Genomic DNA, 12,021 nt, shown 5'->3' on the forward strand with positions numbered 1-12,021 from the left:
AAATATGCCACTCATGGATGTTCTTGAAAAGATACAGGTTAAGAGGGTTCTAATTTCCACTCTCTATAGCTGCCTGACAGCGAATAGTTGTTTAGCAATCATAGACGGCGAATAGTTGTTTAGCCAGAAGGGGATGGGAAAAAGACTTTGGATTAAAATTACAGATGAAACATGGCAGTGTATTCTGAAACATGTACAATCTGTATCAGTGTCTCCACAGTAATAATTAACCCAATTATATATAATATATAGAACTTATAGGACACCAGCTAAATGATATAAATCGGGGAGGCGGGATACGTCGGAATGCCCAAGATGGTCAAGAGTATCTGCTGACCTAATGCATATGCTTTGGAACTGTTCAGGTATTGTCAGAATATGGTAGAAACCATCAATCAGGTGTATCAAACTTGGATACAGGTAGATCCAACAATATGTTTATTAAGCCAATTAGATAAAGAAATATACACAATATAATTAGGATACTCAACATTAATAGGGTGCTATAAATAGCATGAAAATTGTTAGCAATGAAATGGACATGCCCTAAGAGCCCTACATTTGAGGAATGACGGATACAGGTAAATTACGCATTGTTAAAGGAATGGCAGGCATATGAGAAAAGGGGTTTAGCAAATAAATTCAGGGAAATGTGGGAACCATGGCTGACGCTACCAGGTTTGATAACATTTACTTTTGCTATCAGATGGAAGCATACCGGTTAACATACTATTTACTAGTTAAAGAGCAGTTAAAGAATGATAGCTTAAGAAGGAAGGATTGGTGTGGGGGGCGCATGGATGGGAGGGGTGGGAGAAAGGGAGAGAAAATTTATATTAGGGTTTTTTTCAGGTGGGGGGGGGGGTGGTTCTGCTGCTTTTTGTTGTACTGAATGTAATATGTTATTGTTGTATGTATTCAGAATTTTTTATTTTTTATGTGTGCTTCGCAATGTGATTGTAATGGAGAAAACTTTTAATGAACAGAGATTTAAAAAAAAAAAGAAAAGGGTAGGCCAAATCAATATTGAACCCTACGGACTAAGACTGGGATGCCATTAAAGTTTATGTGCATGTAAAGGCAGTTGTCCCAATACATTTTTGTAATATAGTGTATGTGAACCATGAAATAATGTGATAAATAAATTCAATAAAAGTGAATTATAGAGCTTCTGCTGTTGAAAATGGGAGCGGAGAAACACATTCAGTGATTACATTTCTGGCTGTTGGAACACAGGCAGCGTTCCCAGTATAGTTTACATTCTCATTATACAACTACACTTATAGTTAGTTTGTTTTTAATGTAGTTTGTTCGTGTAGTTTGTTTTTAATTATTAAATAAGCGGTATCACACGATGGAGATCTCGTTTATGATTCTTATGGAAAAAAAGGGGTCCTTTAGGGGGTATTTGTACTCTCCTGACATTTTGGGGCGTCAAGAAATGAGATGAGAGAGGCTGTCTGTACATCAGGACTGATCAATTTTCAGATATACACGGTGTACATCTTGCAGCATGTATGCGTTTCTTGATCATCCGATCGAGCGCAAATATTGCTGTGCAAAATGTAAGCTTATTGTTTCCCTGGCAGCCCAGGTTCTAAATCTAGGGAAGCAACTGTCAACACTCAGAAGTCCCTCTATACTAAAGGAGAGTTGGGATCCTACCAGGTAGGTGCCGGCAGGGGCCAGCACAGTGGCAGGTGGAGATAAAGAGGGGCAGCACCAAGTCAGAGTAGATGGGTGACAGTCAGGAAGGATAGAGGGGAAAGAGTCAGGGAGGCAGGTCCTAGACTGGAACATCCCAATAAGTATGACCCGTGGAGGGACATTGGTGAAACCAGTCAGGGACTGGCACTGCTAGAGCTGAATGACTCCCCTAGCTGCCAGGGAAATAACTCCTCCAGTGAGGGTGGGTGTAAAGCCAAGGGAAAGGAAACACAGATCCTGGTGGTAGGGGACTCAATTCTTAGAAGGACAGAGAGGGCAATCTGTCACAAAGACCTGAAGCGCCAAACTGTATGTTGTCTACCAGGCGCTCGGGTTTGGCACATCCCGGATCTGGTGGACAGATTACTGGAAAGGGCTGGGGAAGACCCTGCTGTCATGGTGCTTATTGGCACCAATGACAAAGGACAAAGTCAGAGGAAGATGGAGTGTCCTAAAAAATGATTTTAGGGACTTAGGAGCTAAATTGAGGAAAAGAACCTTCGGGTAGTATTCTCAGAAATACTACCGTACCTTGAGGAACACCAGAAGGCAGTGGGAGATTAGGGAAGTAAATAAGTGGCTGAGGAGCTGGTGTATAAAAGAGGGATTTGGGTTCCTGGAGAACTGGGACGACTTCTCAGACAGTTACGAGCTGTATAGGAGGGACTGACTGCACCTAGGAGCAGATCTGCCAGGAGTGAAAATGGCCAAAAAGTTAGAGGGGCTTTTAAACTAGGTGACGGGAGGGTCCAGAGGTAGAGATAGTCAATGCTGAACATATTCCAGAGGGTAGTATTGGGGGTATTAGTGGTAGGTTGACTAAAGCACCTAAACCCGAGGTAATTATAGTAACAAGTCCTATTTGCAACCCTAGAGCACCCAATTAGGAGATAGCATGCGACCGCTCTAAACTACGTGGCATGTTCACCAATGCCAGGAGTCTGGTGGACAACATGGGAGAACTAAAGCTACTGTTGTACTAGGAGGATTTAGATTTTGTAGGAATTACAGAAACGTGGTTCAACAGCTCTCATGATTGGCTGGCAACCTTTCAAGGGTATTCCCTATATTGCAGGGATAGAGAGGGTGAAAAAGGGGGAGGGGTATGCCTGTATATCAAAAATTATGTACAAATGAATGTGAGAGATTACATCACTAAGGGAGCAAGGGAGGAGGTGAAATCCTTATGGGTAGAGCTACAAAGGGAGGAAATGAAGGGGAAAGTAATACTGGGAGTATGCTATAGGTCCCCTAAAAAGAGTGAGGAGGCGGACCTCCTATCACAATTTGGATTAACGGCAAGAATGGGAAGTGTCATTATAATAGGGGATTGTAATTATCAGGACAGACTGGGTGGAAAGAACCGCACATTCATCTAAGGCTCGACAGTTCCTAGATGTCTTACAGGACAATTTCATGGGTCAAATGGTAAATGCACCAGCTAAAAACAAAGATGTTACTAGACTTACTGATTACCAACAATACAGACCTGATCACAAATGTAGAAATATGGTGCAATTTAGGAAACAACAATCACAGGTTGACACGTCGCTCTCTCCGGCCGGAATGCCAGAGCCGCCCTGCGCTGCCACTTATATAGTGACAATGGGGCGGTGTCACATGGTATATGTCACATGGGTTGGTCACATGGTGACCCCGCCCCCTTACGATGTCATAGTCCCCATGTGACATCAACCCATGTGACCAACCCATGTGACATATACCATGTGACACCGCCCCATTGTCACTATATAAGTGGCAGCGCAGGGCGGCTCTGGCATTCCGGCCGGAGAGAGCGACGTGTCAACATCTCCTGGAGAAGAAGAAGAAGAAGAAGAAGAAGAAGAAGAACGGAAGGCGGCGGCGACGGCGGCGACAGAAGACCGGGCCACTGCCTGCAAAAGAGCTACAAGAAGGTGCGGTGGCCCGGCAGAAGAACTGAAGAGGGGGACAAGACCCCCGAAGTCGGGAGAAGAGGCCGGCGGCGGGGAGGAAGAAAGCCGGACTCCTCCGCTAGCAAAAGAGCTACACGAAGATAGCGGAGGAGTCCGGCGAGAAGACCCCCGAAGACGGAAGACCCCCGGAGCTGTGCAATAAAATATTTTATCTCGTGTGTTGTGTTTTTTTTTTTTGGGTACTTTTATTTTACAGGTGAATGGGTAGGGGTACATTGTACCCCATACTCATTCACATAGGGTGGGGGACCGGTATCCGGGGGCCCCCTTATTAGGGGGCTCCCGGATTCCGATAAGCCCCCCGCCCGCAGACCCCGACAACCAACGGCCAGGGTTGTCGGGAAGAGGCCCTTGTCCTCATCAACATGGGGACAAGGTGCTTTGGGGTGGGGGGGCCGCGCGGCCCCCCCTTCCCTAAGGCACCCCCCATGTTGAGGGCACGCGGCCTGGTACGGCTCAGGAGGGGGGGCGCGCTCGCTCGCCCCCCTTTCCTGGCCGGCCGGGTAGCGTGCTCGGACAAGGATCTGTTGTGGACTTTGGGGGGACCCCCACGCCGATTTTTTTTTTCGGCGTTGGGTTTCCCCTTTAAGTCCATACCAGGCGGCGGTGCCCGCGACGTCTCCTTCGCGGGCCCCGCCTACCTGCACACGCGCTCGAAATGAGCGGACTTTCCTCCGAGCGGGAACAGTTTGCTCATTTCGAAAGTAGCCTACACACGGGCGGACTGTTCGCTCAAACCAAGTTTCAGCGGACAGTTTTTTGGAATTTCCGAAAAACTTTGTTCGTCAAACTGTCCGCTGAAACTGTCCGCTGAAGCCCCCCACACGAGCGGACTGTCCGCTGAAACACTGTTCAGCGGACAAAGTTGAGCGAACAGTCCGCCCGTGTGTACGTGGCCTCAGTCTTCACGAGGGAAACGGGGGGCTTCAGTAACCAAAACTGCAATGTTGATCCTCATGCCATGTCACAGGAAACACCCTCATGGCTAACAGAGGACAGAATTAGAAATTGTCATGATCATTTAATGCCCCTGTTCCTCATTCCAGCACCCGGGTGTTGACTGTTGTTTTTCCCCTGTCTGTGTTCACTAGACATGTGCACACTGAAATATTTTGTTTTTCAATTTTGTTTTCGTCCGAAAAATACATTTATTTAGTTACTCCCGAAATTTGTTTTTATTTATTTTGTTTCGTTAAAAAATGCATTAGTTCGAAAATCCGAAATAATTAAGGTCGAATCTGTTATTGAAGGCTTATGGTGTCTGTCGAATGTTCTAAGAAGCAGCTAAACTGTACGATCGCATCGGGAAAGTAAAAATGTTTCTTTTCCTTTCCCGATAAGCGACAAGCATCGCTGGCTGGGTTCACACTGGTGCGGGGATCCAAATTGGATTCCCGCCAATACCAGGCACTGTATTTGGTATGAATCCTAAGGGAGAACTCCACGCCAAATAAAAAAAAAATGGCATGGGTTCCTCCTCTGGAGGCATACCAGGCCCTTAGGTCCGGTAGGGATTTTAAGGGGAATCCCCTACGCCGAAAAAAACGGCGTGGGGTCCCCCCAAAATCCACACCGGACCCCTATTCGAGCACGCCAGTCAGGAAAGGGGGTGGGGACGAGCGAGCCCCCCCTCCTGAGCCGGACCAGGCCCCTGTGCCCTCAACATGGGGGGGTGGGTGCTTTGTCACATGGTGACCCCAAAGCACCTTGTCACATGTCACACCTTGTCACATTCCTGGAGGATGCTGGGACGGTGACATCATAAGGGAGCGGGGGTCACCATGTGACATCAATTGGTGACCCGGCCCCTTGTCGCTATATAAGTCGCCATACACCGCGTCCTTGGTATTGCAGCCGGAGAGAGCGTCGAGTCAACATCTCAAGAAGGAAGAAGCAGAAGAAGAACGGAAGGCGGCGGCAGCAGCAGAAGACCGGGCCACCGCTAGTAAAAGAGCTTGAAGAAGAAGCGGTGGCCCGGCAAGAAGAACCGAAGAGGGGGACAAGACCCCCAAAGTCGGAAGAAGGGAGCGGCGGCGATGGAAGACCGGACCACCGCTAGTAAAAGAGCTAAAGGAAGAAAGCAAGAAGAACCGAAGAGGGGGACAAGACCCCCAAAGTCGGAAGACCCCCGGGCGGCGGTGAGAAGACCACCGGAGCTGTGCAATAAACTATTTTTAACCCTTGTGTGTTGTGTTTTATTTACTTTTTTTTTCACCAGGTGAATAAGTAGGGGTACATTGTACCCTAATACTCATTCACATCGGGTGGGGGGGCCGGTATCTGGGGGCCCCCTTCTTAAAGGGAGCTCCCAGATTCCGATAAGCCCCCCGCCCATAGACCCCGACAACCAACAGCCAGGGTTGTCCCCTTAAAATCCCTAGCAGACCTAAGGGCCTGGTATGCCCCCGAAGGCATGCAGGCTTCATTAGTGAGGCGACATTATCACCGCTCTCTCGCTCGCTCGCTGCTATAGGAAAATAAAATTTTCCTATTGCAGCCAGCGCGAGAACCAGCGAGACGGGATCGCGCTGGTTAGAGAAGCCTGTCACCAGGAACCAGCGCGACAGGATCGCGCTGGAAACACAATATCGCCGGCACCTACTGTAAGCAAACCGAACACTCTATCCCTTGCTTGTGATAGAGACATTTACCTACATTGTTCATGATCCCATTCATCTGCCTTGCTTTGCTGTTGGATTTCCCTGTGTATGACCTGGAACAGATGTTGGACTATTACCTGAACTCGGCCTTGCCTTATTATCTAGACTGTCATTGGATTGGATATTGGACTATTCCCTGAACTCAGCCTGCCTTTTTACCTGGACCATCGTAAAACCACAATATCTGTCTGCTAAACTGCAAGTAGGGTGCAACCAAGTACTGGTAGGCCTGCTTGTCTTAAGGGAAAGGGGGCTTCTATAGGTGAAGCACACAGTAGCTAGCTATAGTGTCTCATCATCTACATTGAGGTGGACGTGACATAACATTAATAAGCCACCGGGACCAGATGGCTTGCACCCGAGGGTCCTTAAGGAACTCAGTCAAGTAATTTCCAGACCATTGTGCTTAATTTTTACGAACAGACTACTGACTGGAATGGTACCAGCTGATTGGAGAAAAGACAATGTAGAACCAGTATTTAAAAAAGGGCCAATATATATCCTTGGGAATTACAGACCAGTTAGCCTCACATCAATTGTATGCAAGCTCTTGGAGGGGATGATAAGGGACTATATACAAGATTTTAGTAATGACAATGGTATCATTAGCAGTAATCAGCATGGATTCATGAAGAATTGTTCTTGTTTACCAATCTATTAACCTTCTATGAGGAGGTGAGCTGCCATCTAGATAAATGAAAGGCCCATAGAAGTGGTGTATCTGGATTTTACAAAAGCATTTTTATACAATTCCCCATAAACGTTTACTGTACAAAGTAAGATTTGCTGGCATGGACCCTAGGGTACATGGATTGACAAATGGCTATAGGGGCGAGTTCAGAGGGTAGTGATAAATGGGGATTACTTGGAATGGTCTGGGGTGTAAAGTGGGGTCCCCCAGGGTTCTGTCTCGGGACCAATCCTTTTTAATTTCTTCATAAACGACCTGGAGGATGGGATAAACAGTTCAATCTCTGTATTTGTGGACGATACTAAGCTAAGCAGGGCAATAACTTGTCCGTAGGATGTGGAAACTAGACTTGTGCACAATGGAAAATTTCGTTTAGTTTCGGTTCGTTGTCATTCGTAAAATACATAATTTCGTTCTGTTATATTCGTTATGTTACGTTAATAAGTTTTCGGATAATTCGTTATTATTCGTAGAGTGTCGAATTCATTCGTTCGTATTCGTTGAAATTCGCTATTTATGTATGTATGGACATTCGTGATAATGATTCGTAGTTTGGAAAGTCGTTTGTTTATTGAATCTTTTAACACACACAATGACAATGTCTCTTCTCCTCGGCTCAAATACAATACAACACCCTTCTAACTCAGTTCTCAGGAATGCACTTTGCCAGTAATCCAACCCCCGGCACAAAATTAATTAGCTGATTGGACTATAAGATTTACTTTGAACTGACCTTTTGTTTCATTAGATCTTTAAAGAATTACTAAATTCATTTGAATTCATTCGTTATATTTCGTATTCGTTGTTATTCGTTATTTTTTTATTCGGACATTCGGATGCATCGATTCGTAGTTTGGAAAGTCGTTTTTGTTTATTGAATCTTTTAACACACACAATGACAACGTCTCTTCTCCTCGGCTCAAATACAATACAACACCCTTCTAACTCAGTTCTCAGGAATGCACTTTGCCAGTAATCCAACCTCTGACACAAAATGAATTAGCTGATTGGACTATAAGATTTACTTTGAACTGACCTTTTGTTTCATTAGATCTTTAAAGAATTACTAAATTCATTCGAATTCATTCGTTATATTTCTTTCGTATTCGTTGTTATTCGTTATTTTTTTATTCGGACATTCGGATGCATCGATTCGTAGTTTGGAAAGTCGTTTTTGTTTATTGAATCTTTTAACACACACAATGACAACGTCTCTTCTCCTCGGCTCAAATACAATACAACATCCTTCTAACTCAGTTCTCAGGAATGCACTTTGCCAGTAATCCAACCTCTGACACAAAATGAATTAGCTGATTGGACTATAAGATTTACTTTGAGCTGACCTTTTGTTTCATTAGATCTTTAAAGAATTACCAAATTCATTTGAATTCATTTTAATTCATTCGAATTCATTCGTTATATTTCTTTCGTATTCGTTGTTGTTCGTTATTTTTTTATTCGGACATTCGGATGCATCCGAATGTCCAAAAGATGCAACATTCGGCCGAATTTAGATTCGTTACGAAACGAATTGCACAAGCCTAGTGGAAACCTTGCAAGAAGATTTGAAAACATGAATGGGTGGGCAACTACATGGCAAATGAGGTTTAATGTAGAAAAATTTAAAATAATGCATTTGAGTGGCAAAATAATGAATGCAATCTACTCACTTGGGGGAGAGTGTCTAGGGGAATCTAGGATGGAAAAGGACCTGGAGGTCCTAGTGGATGACAGGCTCAGCAATGGCATGCAATGCCAAGCTGCTTAAGCAAAGCAAACTGAATATTGTCATGCATTAAAAAGGGGATTAACTTTAGACAATGAACAATAATTCTCCCACTCTACAAGACTCTGGTCTGGCCATACCTAGAGTATGCTGTCCAGTTCTGGGCACCAGTCCTCAGGAAGGATGTGCTAGAACTGGAGAGAGTCCAGGGAGCCCAGAGAAGGGCAACAAAATGAATAAAGGGACCTTAGTTATGAGGAAATGTTACAAGCACTGAACTTGTTCTCTCTGGAGAGGAGACACTTGAGAGGGGATATGATTTAAATGCACAAATACCATATTGATGACCCCACAATAGGGATACAACTTTTCCGCAAAAGGAAATGTAATAAGATATGCGGTCATTCACTAAAATTAGAAGAAAAGCAGTTTAACCTTAAAGTTAAAGTGTAAGTGCGGTTAGGATGGGGAATTCTCTTCCACAGGCAGTGGTTTCAGCAGGGAGCATTGATAATTTCAAAAAATTATTAGATAAGCACCTGAGCGACTACAACATACAGGGATATACAATGTAACACTGACATATAATCACACACATAGGTTGGACTTGATGGACTTGTGTCTTTTTTCAACCTTGTCTACTATGTAACTATGTAACTATGTAATTATGAAGTGGTGTGACATCCAAACAGATATATTTGATAGTAAATTAGTGAGGAGACTAAAGGAGTGAGCTGAGGGGTAGAGAAATATATTTTGGTGTCATCAGTGTAGAGGTGGTATTGGAAGCCATGGGAGGCTATCAGCTAACCCAGGGAGGAGGTTTAGATTGAAAAAAGGAGAGGTCCAAGAACGATAAAGAAAGAGGAGAGGAGGAAGTAGAATTGTAAGTAACAGTCACGGAGACCAAGGGTGTGGAGTTTTTTGAGGAGGAGGGGGTGGTCAACCATATCAAAGGCAGCAGAGTGGTCCAGGAGCAGGAGTACAGAATAGTGTCCATTGGTTTTGGCCGTTAGTAGATTTGTTCGTTTTAGGAGAGCAGTTTCTGTGCACTGTTGAGGACGAAATACAGACTGAAGGGGATCAAGAACGCTATTATCAGCAAGGCAGTTGCTCATTTGGTTGTGGACCAGACAATCAAGGAGTTTGGATAAAAAGGGGAACAAGGAGATTGGATAGGTCCAGTGAGGGCTTTTTAAGTATGGGGCTGACAAATGCATGTTTTAGAAAGTTGGGGAAGATGCCAGAAGAGAGGGAGCGATTGAAGATATGGGTTAGAGAGTGTAGAATAGAGCCAGAGGGTGAATATAGCATTTACCAGGCCCTTTGGGACTGGTATCAATATTAAAGGGAATCCCGAACCAAAAGTTAAAAAAAATGTGTGGGGGTCCCCCTGAAATCCATACTAGGCCCTTTAGGTCTGTTATGGATTGTAAGGGGAACCCTGCACCAACATTTTAAAAAATGGCATACGTGTCCCTAAAAATCCATACCAGAACCTTATCTGGACATGCAACCTGGCAGGACACAGGAAAAGAGGGGGACAAGAGAGAGCTGCCCTGAACCGTACCAGGCCACATGCCCTCACTATGGGGATGGTGCTTTGGGGTCTGACCTCAAAGCACCTTGTCTCCATGTTTATGGGGACAAGGGCCTCATCCCCACAACCCTTGCTTGGTGGTTGTGGGGGTCTGTGGGCAGGGGGCTTATCGTAAATCTGGAAGCCCCTTTTAACAAGGGGACCCCCAGATCCCACCCCCCCCATGTGAATTGGTAACAGAGTACATTGTACCCCTACCAATTCACAAAAAAGTGTCAAAAATTGTAAGAAAGACAAGAGACAGCTTGGGACAAGTCCTTTATTGAAAAGAAAAGAATAAAAATGTCCCACAATGTAAATCCACACCGCCCGGCAGACCAAAAAAGAAAAAAGCAAAAGCTGCAACAGTTCCGCCCCGGTGGCCTCAGAGGGGGACCGAGTCATCCATTTATGTCACCGGATGGCCTCGCACTCATCTATATAACAGCTGTCAACAAGAAGAAGCATCACTCGGTGGGAGCCTCCCATGGAGGTGGAACAGTTGCAGCTTTTTTCCCTTTTTTTCAGTCCATCGGGCGGGGTGGATTTACATTGTGGGACATTTTTATTTTTTTATTTTTTATTAAAGGACTTGTCCCAAGCTGTCTCTTTTCTTTTTTACCATTTTTGACAATTTTTTGTGAATTGGTAGGGGTAAGATGTACCCTGTTACCAATTCACATAGGGGGGCAGGATCTGGAGGCTTCCAGATTCTATTAAGCCCCCTACCCACAGACCCCTATGACCCCCGAGAAATGGTTGTGGGTATGAGGCCCTTGTCCCCATCAACCTGAAGGGCCTGGTATGGATTTTGGAAATTTAAAGAAAAAAAATTGGTTCAGGGTTCGCCTTAATATTCACACCAAACTCAAAGGGTCTATATGAAAAGTAAACAGTAATTTGAGCAGCAGGATGGGAGGGGTGGCGCGGACATGGAGCTGTCAGGCTGAGAGGGGAGGGGAAGAGGAGGGGGGAGAGCACACAGGAGATACAGAGCAGGCTGCGGATGACGGATTCATGTACTGACGACTCCGGTGTCAGACCTTGGAGTCAGCATACGGGGGGGAGGGTATAGCCAGGTAGGATCAGCCAGGTATTTCAGGTGTTACAGGGGGCCAAATGACACAGCACATGCACTGTGCTGTATAACATGCTTTAAGTGCTCTTTCACACTGAGCCATGCCGGGCGTTATCGGTAAAGCGTCGCTAGTTTTAGCTAGTGCGTTTAACCCCCGCTACTGGCCGAAGAAAGGGTTAATGAGTGACTTGTATAGCGCTACCTATGCAAACTGAATCGCCCCAGGGAGCTTTCTTGCCACCAGAGTCCATCTACGGCTTTGCATGGTCATTTACCCTGTAGGGCCCTGACATGCTTACAAACACATACAACATTGACATACACATACACACATATTAAGGCAATTTTTTTTTAGACAAGGTCTAATTAACCTACCAGCATGTCTTTGGAGGGTTAAATGTTCCCGAAAAGCGACACTGCCTAAGCGCTTTTCAGGCACTTCGGCAGCGCTGCCCATTCATTTCAATGGGCGGGGGAGGTGGAGGATCGGTGGAGGAGCGGTGGAGAAGCAGTGTATACACAGCTTTAACATGTGTTCATGTGTATCCCAACCCAGGCTATAATACAAAAAACATAAGACAAGAAACAGCCTTCTTTCTAGAATGTTTGTGCTGTCTGTGCTGCA

The sequence above is a fragment of the Lithobates pipiens genome, unplaced genomic scaffold, assembly GCF_037356315.1.
Source record: "Lithobates pipiens isolate NorthernLeopardFrog02 unplaced genomic scaffold, aLitPip1_a1.2 Scaffold_28, whole genome shotgun sequence".
Taxonomy (NCBI): domain Eukaryota; kingdom Metazoa; phylum Chordata; class Amphibia; order Anura; family Ranidae; genus Lithobates; species Lithobates pipiens.